Source organism: Rattus norvegicus, chromosome 1 (genome assembly GCF_036323735.1).
Source record: "Rattus norvegicus strain BN/NHsdMcwi chromosome 1, GRCr8, whole genome shotgun sequence".
NCBI classification, from domain to species: domain Eukaryota; kingdom Metazoa; phylum Chordata; class Mammalia; order Rodentia; family Muridae; genus Rattus; species Rattus norvegicus.
Window position 1 is genome coordinate 8477755 of NC_086019.1, and position 11999 is coordinate 8489753.

The following is an 11999-nucleotide window of genomic DNA, read 5'->3' on the forward strand; positions in this document are numbered from 1 at the left end:
GGCACCTACAGCCAGCCATTGGACCGAGGTCAAGGACCCCTATGGAAAAGTTAAAAGAAGGATTGAGGGAACTGAAGGAGATTGCAACCCCATAGAAAGAACAACTGTGTCAACGCTCCTGGACCCCTGAGAACTCCTAAAACTGAGCCACCAACCAAAGAGCATACACAGGCTGGTCCAAGACTCTAGCACATTTGTAGCAGAGGACCACCTTGTCTGGTCTCAGTGGGAAAAGATGTCCCTAGTCCTGTAGAAACTTGATGCCACAGGGAAGGGGGATATGCGGGCTGCCTTCTCAGAGGTGAAGGGGATGGGAGATGGAGGAAGAACTCTGCAAGGGGGGATGGGGAGAAGGGGCAACATTTGGGATGTAAATAAATAAAACAAGTAATAAAAATGCACAAAAACAGAAAGATTAGGGAGAGTCAAAATTGGAAAATTCTCATAGAAGTCTTTTATAAGAAAAAAAAAATCCCTAATGTACACTTTACTGACTCGCCTCTTTGTATTACACCACTTTGCTTTTAATAGTCATATAATCAACTTCACTTCCTCCTACAAGAATTGTTGCTGTTTGCACCATTTCCCCATACTGTACAAATCTCCCCTGTGGTTGATTTTTCTATATACCATTATGTGACATAGTCTAGTGCTGCCATAACATGATGCCACAGGCTGAATATCTTCAAAGTAAAAAAGTATTTCTATAGGTCTGGAGGCCAGAAGTCAAGATAATAATGCCATCAGGACGATTCCACTGAAATCCTCCTCCCCCTCCTCCTTCCCCCTTCCTCCTCTCCCTCCTCCTCCTCCTCCTTCTTCTTCAACCAATTTTATTCATCATCAATTTCATTTTATTGATTAGCCATTCCCAGATCTAAATCCCCAATCAAGTGCCTCAGAAGCCCCAAATAGACTAAAATACACAAAAAGAACACTAAAATACTCATTGGCACAAAATGAATGATCAAGGTCAAAGGGGAAAAAAGCTAGCAGTGTTAACCACTTAATCTCATGGGAAATGGTTGTTCTGGCAGTATATGTTAGTCTGTAACCATTCCATTGGAAAAGGAGGCAAGAAATCAGTGTCATCCTGTGCTACACATCGAGTTGATAGCTAGCCTGAAGTATACCACCTTTGAGGGGAAGCTGTTAAAAGAATTGGAACCGCAGGCTTCAGCCAGAGATAGACCTCTGTGGGGTGTGGCCCTGCAGGTTCTAGTGGAGGCCCTAGTTGGGGACTCAGCATCTGTCACACCATCATTTCTGTCCGTTGCCATCTGTCCAGGCACCTAGGTATTCAAATATGGACCGTGAGGTTTCTGGAATGAATCCACCATTTGGTGATGCTCCTGGTGCAGCCAGGAGTCTGAAAGGGAAGGGGATTTGGGGGAAGCAGTTTTGTGCTGCATATTGGAGTAGCCCCATGGGGAAGGAGGATCAGCAACTGTGCTTACAGCTGGTTGAGAATTTGGGTTGATTGATGGGAATGAGCCTGTACGTCCAGCTTGGTGGCTGGCAGCAGAATGCTATGTGGATAGCAGAAGAGGTATCATCCCCTGGCAGACTGCTGCAGCCTGGACAAGGGAGAGCACATCTCCTGCTCCAAGGATGACTGGATGAACCAAGCCTCAACTTGCTCCTCCTTTAGTTTGAGTCTGGTGGCCATGATCTTTCGAGCCTTGAGGACTTGGTATGGTTCTATCTTGAAGAGTTGTTCCAGCTCCCAAAGCTGCTCCCAACTGTACTTCTGGTCCAGGGGACTCGGGGTATGGGAAGTCAGAGAATGTGGAAATGCTTCCATCTCGTCTGTAGGTCACTTCGGGTGTGACTGAATGTATGCTCTATGAATTTAGGATGGAGAGATGGCTCAGTGGTTAAGAGCACTGACTGCCCTTCCAGAGGTCCTGAGTTCAATTCCCAGCCATCACATGGTGGCTCACGACCATCTTTAATGGGACCTGATGCCCTCTGCTGGTGCGTCTGAGGACAGCCAATGTCCTCACATACATAAAGTAAATCTTTGCCAGAGGTCTGTCTTCTAAGTTTATAGCCGAGGTGCCTTGTTATTGCCTTCATGTTGGCGTGCAGAGAGAAAGGCCTGTCTACTGCCTTCCTTTCTTATGAGGATAGCCCTTTGGAGATAAATAGCCTCATTTAACCTAAATGTATATATTTAGGCATCTATTCCCCACCATGAAAGTTAGTACTTTAACATGGATTAGAGGGACCACAATTTTGTAGATAGCACAATGAACAATTCTACCCAGATTTTATGCCAAATTGTAAGAAATAACCTTGACTCTTCCTTTTCCTGTCATTCTATATTCAGTCCATATAATCTTCAAAATATAAGCGTATGCCTGGGATTTCTCATCACCCTAACTACAGACAAAGGCCCACCTATCTGGTTTCTCTAAGTTTTCCTTTGGCATTGCAAATCAGATCAATCTTTTGTGTAAACTATCAATGACTTCCAGATTGCTTCGACTACCTTCTTGCCTCCTTCCTAGGCTCAAGGCAGTTGTAAAGTCGTAAGACTCAAAAAGAGTAAGGTTAGCAGCTCTTCACAATCTCCAAGCAATTCCCCCCACCCCCACCCCCACCCCAACCCCCAAGTATAATTTGCCCCATGAGGCTCCCACCACTCAGTTTTCACTTGCTGCTCTTTGAACACAAATAGTCACACTTCAGAGAACCTCTGGGCAGTCTCTGGGGCTCTAAGTTCATTAAATGTTCTGATAAACAATGTATCTATTTTAGCATAATAAGGCTATTTATCCATGAGATATGTTTATACGAAACACTAATTTGTTGTTTATTTGAAATTCAAATTTAATTGGGAGCCCTATATTGTCATTGGCTAAAACTGGCAATCCTACTATAATATGCACTTCTTAATATGCACATACAACAGATAGAAAGGGACAAGTGGATGCATGGTCTCAGTCTAAGAGTTTCTGTCAGATTAAAAAGTGCAAATTACACATATAGAAGAGAACTGCCTGGTCTGGCCTCAGTGGAAGAAGATGTGTCTAATCCTTGAGAGACTTCAGGCCCCAGGGAAGGGGGAGGCATGTGTGGGGATAGAGCACCCTCTCAGAGGCAAGAGGGAGGAGGAATGGGATGAGGAACTGTGGAAGGCGGGACCAGGAGGGAACGCAATGGTTGGAATGTAAACAAATAAAATAATTTTTGATTACCTTGTTAATCTCTACCACCGTAAACAAGCAAACAAACTGCCAAGTTAGTTGCCCTCTAGAAACCATAGAAGTGCAACGCTAAAGAACCCATGAGAATCTGAATAACAGACATGGAGTCAGTTAATGCTTCCTGGGTACAAATGAACACCAAGTAGGAGTAAGCCTCGTCCTCTTTATTCTGAGTTTGCAATAGCCAAGGAGTTGGCCACCTTCGCTTGTGTTTTGCTAATACTCAATTACAGGCCGAAGAGTGGGGGAAACTCAAAGTAGGAAAGAGAAAGCTTTATTTGAGCGTCTTCATTGCCACTTCTTGGCACAGGAACATTGTGGTCAGGCTCCATAGTGGTGGATGAGGGAAGTAAGCATTGGTTCCAACAAATCACACTGAGCAACAGGTCTCACGTGGGAGGTGTATTAAAGGAATGGGCGAGGGGGACACAGGGGCTGCCTCTGGGAAGAGGAAGGGAAGAAGGGGTTGGGTGGGGGAGGGGATAAAAGCAGTTTTTTTAATCGTCTGTGTCAGTGCATATCAGAGTATGCAACAATGGAAATGTGTTACCGCCTCTAGGCAGCTAGTGATGAAGTGTCTTGTTATCTTAGAGTCTCTCCGACAATGCCTGATTGCTAACAGTGGATACGTCCCAAGATAGGTGAAGGGTGGAGTGTTTAGTCTAGTCTGGTTGGTCCTAAATTAGTTGAATCAAAAGGGGATTTAGCTCAGTGGTAGAGCGCTTGCCTAGGAAGCGCAAGGCCCTGGGTTCGGTCCCCAGCTCCGAAAAAAAAAAAAAAAAAAGGAAAAAGTTAGAAAAGCCACCCTCCATTATCATTCAAGTCCTGGCCCTTGTGACTTTTCATCTTACTGGACAGTTAATAGAGACACTGTTAGGGCTTCCAGAAGCCTAACTGACAATAGGCTTGCTTTCTTGGCTTGGCTTCCTGGAGATGTTATTGGAGGTGATATGTTAAGGCTCCACTTTTCTTTATAAAATGAGTCTTTGGCTCTGAAGCTGAACTATGCAAATCAGTGTCCCCTAGACACACATTAGAATTTAAATTCAGTAAAATTAAAGCCCATTGTATCCATACCGCTAACCACATCCCAGCCACAAGCAACCCCATATGGGTGATGGCTACCAAATTGGGTAATGCAGAAACGAAAGATTCTCCACGCTGCCAAAAGTTCTATTGAAGAGCACCTGAGAGATGACAAAATGTTTTTAAACTTTGCTCATTAGACAACAAAACACCCCTAGGAAAAAGCAGTACCATTACCTCCCTACTGGAAACTCTCCACCTCCACACTTTCCCTGTGAGAACCATTTGCTCTGTTTTTCCACAACTCCGACACCATTCATTCTCTTTCTTAATTGGCAGACTGTGCGTTTGTCCAGTTTATGAGTTCCTAGTTTGCTGGGTTGATGGTCTCCTTTTCTCACAAGTACCTTTTAAAGTTACTCCAGTGAACACTTACGGAATCCTCTTATTCTGCTTTCCTTGAATTGCTTTTCTCTAGCTACCCAGCATTAGCCAGTAGCCAACATATTCCTAGTGTGCTGACACTCCCAAATGCCACGATTTCCCTGATGGAGCTCCCGACCCAGCTGAGCCATTAGCCCCTCTGATGGGAATTAAGTAAGAAATTCTTTAGTCTCAAAGAACAGGAAATCTTTTACTTCCTGGACCATTAGTCTGCAATAAGTAACTGTTACTTTGTATCCAGAGACAGAACAGGAAATCTTTTACTTCCTGGGCCATTGGTCTGCAATAAGTAACTGTTACTTTGTATCTGGAGGCAGCAGCCACTTTATACAAGGTCAGGCAACTCATGCAAAGGTAGTGAGAGAGTAAAGATACCCAGAGTAACAGAGATCAGACATGGGTTGCAGACTCAGGTTTCCTACAATGCTACAACCTTGATGCTGATACCCAAGGCCTGGTATTCCCATTGCCCTCCAGGTTCATGGCATTTAGCCGTTGTCCTTCCAATATATTTTCTTATGGGCTCAGAGTAATCTGAGTTGATTTCCCAAGATTTGCAAGCAAATGAAACCTATCCAGCATACACTTTGGCAAGGGAAATTTTGGTGCCATCTATTTAGGGCCTTTGCTTTCCCAAAGTGTCACAACATATGACCACTAAGCTCACATCTTTGAGACAGTTCAATATTTGTTACACCTAAGGGCTCATCTCCTGAGAGGAAATGAAGGAACATGTGGAAAGTAGGTTATAACTGGTATATCATAAAGAACTATGATTAATAATGCCCACCTTCCAAGCCCTACAGTAAAAGATAGAAAAAAAACACATTTTTTACTGAACATTTCAGTAATATTACATAGATCATTAAAGTTTCATAATCATTTATAAAACAACTCTTTTAAAATCTGTTTATGTTTATCTATTCTGTAAATATTTATTAAACATCTTTTGTAGGGTGGGTACTAAGAAAGATATTGTGATGCTTAAATTCCATGAACACATGCCAAACACCTTCCTGGATTCAATGAGATACACGTTAGAAAGGCCATCCTAACCCTTCCTCTGCTGCTGCACATCCTATACAATGTGCATCTCAGAGCATCCTATACAGTGTGGTACCCTGTAGTAAGGAATGTCTCGCTTTCCTCCCAAAAGCACCTGCAACGGCTTGTCTCCTAGGTAGGGAGACATCTGCTCTCTTTTAAAGATGAATACATCTATCTTCCTTACCTCTCTTCATGCTAATTCAATTTTCTGTATACAAGCTTTATCTGCAATTTGTTTACATGCTAAGTAAAAGATAATCTGGTGAAAAGAAAAAAAAAAACTCTTCTCTTTCTCTAGGCATAATGACGATGTCGGTGTTCCAGCGGAAGAGCCATGCTTTCGAGTTTACAACACTGTATTCAGAGGTGCAAGTACTCAGTTCTCACTGAACTTACCGGTATGAAGTTGAGCACTAGGGACCAGTGCTGTAAAATCACTGCTGTTTTCCTGTTTCTTGTCTGGTGTTTCTATAGGCAAAGTAACATATCCTCATTTTGTAACTTAACAGGAAATAATAAAGTATTGCATATCAAAGGATAATTTGGAAAAAAAGAAGGATGGCTGAATAGATGGCAGACCAATGGATAGATGATAGATATGATTGATAGATATAGAATGATGACAGAAGATTGATAAGTGATAAATAGATTGATATAGATAGATTATAGATAGCTAAGGTGACTTGACTAGTAGATACAAAACTCATTCACATCCTATATAGCAAAAAAAGTCTTGTATTGAGTATTACATTTTCAGTAAGGTATGTCCTTAACAAACAAATCCTCATAAACAAGACTAACGTGCGTATGTTTTTGTCATTTAACTTTATATGATACGCTATAAAACTGCTCTGTCAGCAAAGACAATCGAATTGACCCTTATAGAATCAGAGCATCTTTAGAACACATGATGGTTAGTCCCACTTATCAACTTGATGAGAATTTCCTGAGAGACAGCTCTTCATACATAGCTCTGCAGGATTGACTGCATTAGGTTAACTGAGGTGGGAACTTTTGTTCACCATGCATGGTTGGTACCAATCCACAGTTGGGGTGTTGGACTATTTAAGGTGGAGAAAGTACGCTTAACACACACATTCACTGTTTCTTGTTTCTTGTTGGCAGACGCTATCTAGCCAGATGCCTCAAGATCCTTCCACTGTGACTTCCTCCACCATGATGGACAACAACTTTCAACTTTGAGTAAAAATGAACCTTTTTCCCTGTGAGTTTCTTTTGACAGGGCATTTTATCACTGCAACTGGAAAAGACAAAGGGTATATTAATTTTCCATTGCTGTGACAAAAATACCTTTGAAATTTTAATTTAAAGGGAGAAAGATTTATTTTGACTTGTAGTTTCGGAGCTTAGAGTCCATGATCACTGCCTCGCTTGGTAACTTGGAGTATTATGGAGGCAAAAAGAGCAAGCAAAGTTTATACCATTGAGGCTAGGGAGCAGAGAAACAGAAAGCAGGGAACAGATACAGGCTTCAAGACCATCACCAACAAGGACCTCAAACTCAGCATCACCACTTAATAATGCATTGAGCAGTGAAGACTAGTTAAATAAGTCTCTGATGAAATGAAGGCCTTTATAATCGACCCCTCCCAAAGTCCCCTCAGGCCACACCCCAGGCCACTCCCCTACCCCAACCTCCAGTCCCATCCCCAGCCCCGCTGCTGACACTGCTGTATTGACATCACTTAAAAGGAAAACCGGAGGAAACGGATCAACACTGTGATCCACTACAATGGTCCGGGCTGGAGCTACCCTCATCCTGTCTAAGGTGGGAGTCTCCCAGCAGCCAGAAGACAGCCAACAGGACCTGCCTGCCTGGGGAGCACTATGCCCTTTTACAAGAGGAAAACCGCATGTGGCACTTGGTGGGGCCAACAGATGAGGTAGACGAAGTCAAGTCCAAGCGCAGCAGCATGAAGGAGAAAGAGTGGATCATCACACAGATCTATCTGACACGGCTACTCTCGGTCAAGGGCACACCGCAGCAGTGTGTGAACAACTTCTTCCAAAGCGTGCTAGCACCTGGGCACGCGGTGCCACCGGCAGTCAAGTGCTTCTTTGATTTCTTGGATGAGCAGGCAGAGAGGCATAACACCCGAGATGACGATGCCATCCATATCTGGAAAACCAATCATTTACCACTTCGGTTCTGGGTGAACATCCTGAAGAACTCTGATTTCATCTTTGATGTCCACGTCCATGAAATGGCGGATGCCTCCCTGTCGGGTATTGCACAGACCTTCATGGACGCCTGTACAAGCTGAGCCGACGCTCTCCCAGCAACAAGCCGTTGCATGTTAAAGATATCTCTACCTACAAGAAGATGGTGCAAGACTATTACAAGGGCATCCGACAGATGGTGCAGGTCAGCGACCAGGACATGAATACACACTTGGCAGAGATTTCCCGGGCTCACACAGACTCCTTGAACATTGTGGCATTACACCAGCTCTATCAACACACTCAAAGGTACTATAATGAGATCATCGGTGCTTTGGAAGGGGACCCTGCAGCCCAAAAGATGCAATTGGCCTTCCGCCAGCAGCAGATTGCCGCTGCACTTGAGAATAAGGGTGCAGACCTCCAACCATCAATGCTGCCTCGGGATGCAGAGGATGCACGCAAAGCGCCTGGAGTGCGTGTGGTCCCCCTCTTGTAGACTGTAGCGTCTTTCTCCTGAGCAATATTGCCCTGGCGCCTGAGTGAGTGCCCCAGCTGTTCAATGGCACTGGCATCAGGGTGTTTTCTGTCTCCTGAGCAATTCGAAAATGTGCCTTACAAAGCCACACTGGGCCACTGGGGGCAGTGGAGGCTTGGCCTCCCCTTCCCATGCACCAGCAGTCTCTCGCCTCCTCAGATACCCTGGGTTTGGCCTGTAGCTCCCACAGCCAGTTCCTGGACTGTATGTATCTGCCAGATGGAAGGAGAGGAAAACGTGGTACGATGCCTTCCTGACCTCACCTGGCCCTCCTCACGGGGCGCAGGCATTCTAGGTGGACTTGAGGGCCATCACGGGCTCCACCTCTAAGGTTAAACTAGATGTCAGATGTCGGGTCCCAGGTGGCCAGAGGGACCCAGAAAACTAAGGTCGTCATCTCAGCTGTTAACCAGGCTGTCCTGGAGGCTCTGCCTGGATCTGTGGGTGCTGCAGCAGTACCTCCCCCAGGACCACCCACCCTGTTTTACATCTTCATTGTGAATCCAATGCAGTTGTCTTTTTCACTTGGAGGAGCGGGGGGGGGGGGGGGGGGGGAGGAGGAGGAGGAGGAGGAGGAGGAGGAGGAGGAGGAGAAGAGAAGAAGAAGAAGAAGAAGAAGAAGAAGAAGAAGAAGAAGAAGAAGAAGAAGAAGAAGAAGAAGAAGAAGAAGAAGAAGAAGAAGAAGAAGAAGAAGACGACAGAGGAGGAGGAGGAGGGAGGAGGGGGTGGAGGGGAAACACTCAATCCTGGTTTGATGTAGTGAAAACAAAAGCTCAAGAGGAAAAAACAATCCAATGGATGAGTAAATTCATAATTCACCATCAAATGCCTACATGGATCTCTGAATCCGTGTGTTTTCAATAGCCTGTACACAGGTTTTATGTAGATATTTTGAAATTCCACCGTATTCAATGACTTCCTTATGGTTAATCATAAGTACAAATCAGCTTTACCCACCCCCTTAAAGCTTGAGAAGTCATCTTTTCTGAGTACTATGAACTATCTCACTTCTGTCTATACATTATACCAGGTGATCAGGTAATTTAAGAAGACATTTAAAGAGATACCACAGAAAGTCTCCCTTCTTCCAAGTACAGTGTTCAACGCTGCAGATACAGAAATGAAAGAGACACTGTAAGACACTGAAGGGGCTGTCACTGGGGAAGACAGGGGGCAGAGAAACCATTACAGCTATAGGTTCTGTTGGTGAGAATTACTATAGAGAGCTCAACTAAGTTCTGTCTTCAGAATGAGTACCGAAAGCCAGAGCAGCTGCAGACGAAGACGTTGAAAATATTATGGATATTTGACTCATCTCTCATCTAGATTCATTATCCATTTGTAGGGAAGGTGATTTTTGTAAAGCCCTCCTTAAAACTAAAAACAAGCTTGTAAAAAAAGGTCTTAAATACTTTGTTGCTTTTTATCTTCTTTTTGAAAGTTTGATGTTAGCAGTATAAAGAAACATTGTGATAGTTTGCCTATTCCTGAACTTTCTTTCAACAGAAGATTTTACCTATTTATTTATTGGTACTTGATGTATCATAACGTAAACTAGGCATGATGGTACATACCTGTAACCCCCACATTCAAGAAGCAGAGACAGGAACATTCCCCCTGAGAGGTTCCCTAAAATAATAAAAAAATGAAAACCTTGGAAATGGGAAAGTTTCTGTCCCAGGGAAGCAGATGGGCTGGGCTGTTAATCACTCAGGGCTCTTAACAAAGGGAGGATAAACTGAGAGCTGAGTCGGTTCCTGGAATTTCCTCAAGGCCTCACCAAATACAGTGAAACTAACGTAGCAGCCAATCAAAAATCGACCCATGTAACTTCCCTGGCATTCACCAATGAAGTTTTAGATGACCTAATCCTAGCTCGAATTCCCCAGCTCCCTGTAAAAGACTTGCACCTGTTTATAAGTGGCAGAGCCCTGCTTGCTGACTTCTCGTTTTCTCCTATTAAAAACACCCTTGCCTATTACATATGTGAGTGGTGGTCTCTGTGGTACGTTGCTTTTGGGTCTAAGATCCCAACTTCTAGGCCAGCCAGATGTGTGTGTGTGTGTGTGTGTGTGTGTGTGTGTGTGTGTGTGTGTGTGTATGTATGATCAGAAGATTATCTCAGAAAAGCATTCATGATTTCACTCCAAGTTAATGGTATTAGAAGACATAAAAAAAGATATGAAAATATATTCATGCTGCTAAAGTTTGACCTCTTCCCGATCTTGATGGCTTTCATTTCTTTCTCTTGTTGTTATTTTACTTGCTTTTCATTTTGGTGGCAAGCGACAGTATAGTCAGCGAACATCTTGCATTACGCCTACGTTTAACAGGCACACGCACTGTTTTCTACCCAGGGATCATCCTTCCTCATCCCCGAGTGATGTGGAACATTCTACCAACAGCTGACCCTGGCTGTCAATCCATTCTGCAGAAGAGCCACTTGATGAGCATGAATGATTCTGCTCCTAAGAGATTCTCAGTCCACAGTAACGTGTTCTTCTACTTCGTTCCTGCACAATAGGCAAGGTAATAAAAAAAAATAAGTCAGAGACATTTCACCTCTTGTTATATTTTAGGTGCATTTTTATAAAATATGGTTTGCCTTGTCTTTAAAAATCTGCAAAAAAAAAATTGCCTACATACCTAATGTCTAATTTTGGAGGGTGACTAAGTGTGCGAGGTAGGAATTTTTTTTATCAGAATGTTAATTCTTTAGCGATTGTTGGCCTGTACGGGTTTTCAAATTGCTCCTTTGAAGTGGGTTACTCTAATTTATCCTTAAGCATATTTATTTCATCTGAGCATTCGCTTTCTTTTGCACACGATAAATGTAGCTCTCATCAACATTTTGCTCTAAAGGTTTAGTAGATGAAGACTGACTTCCTTCCCTTCGAGAGTTGACAAGTCTGTGTTCACTGTCCCTCTATGGTAATGTGACACTTTGGGTTCTTTCAATCATGTCACTGAATGTGGTGAAACCAGCTGCCCTATTGTGATGCCTCTTTACGGTGCCTTACAGTCATCCACTATCAAATGAAGCCCCGTGGCGTCAACACAAAGACTTCATTTCTAAGCTCTGCACTTGTGGTAGCTCCTACTGACTCTTTTTTTTTTCTTTTCTTTTTCTCAGAGCTGGGGACCGAACCCAGGGCCTTGAGCTTGCTAGGCAAGCGAGCGCTCTACCACTGAGCTAAATCCCCAACCCCGCTCCTACTGACTCTTGCAAGAGAGGCCAAAGGCTAAGTTCTGTCTTCCATTAAGACATAGCCTTGCAAGCTGCGTTTGGTATGCTTATTTTGATTTTCACCTGAACAGCAAGCTCTTACCTACTTCTTGGAAGCTCTTAGGGTTCTCACAGTCTTCTGCTTTACATAGTTCAGATGTTTTTGACACTGGACAAATGCCAATCAATGCAAGCCAGTACGAAGTTAAGACCTGGGTCAGCATCGAGAGTTACTTGTGTCTAGGAGTGCTCAGCCCGAACAAGCACAGGTATGTGCTGTTATGCTGTCAGACAAGAGTAACTGTCATCTGTTTTGTGGATAAAC

The 11999-nt window shown here is 43.7% G+C and overlaps 1 pseudogene; it reads left to right on the forward strand.

Annotated features, from left to right (window-relative positions):
- Positions 1-6038: 6038 nt before the first annotated feature.
- Positions 6039-8409, forward strand: Plxnb2-ps1 (plexin B2, pseudogene 1; annotated as a pseudogene).
- Positions 8410-11999: the final 3590 nt, after the last annotated feature.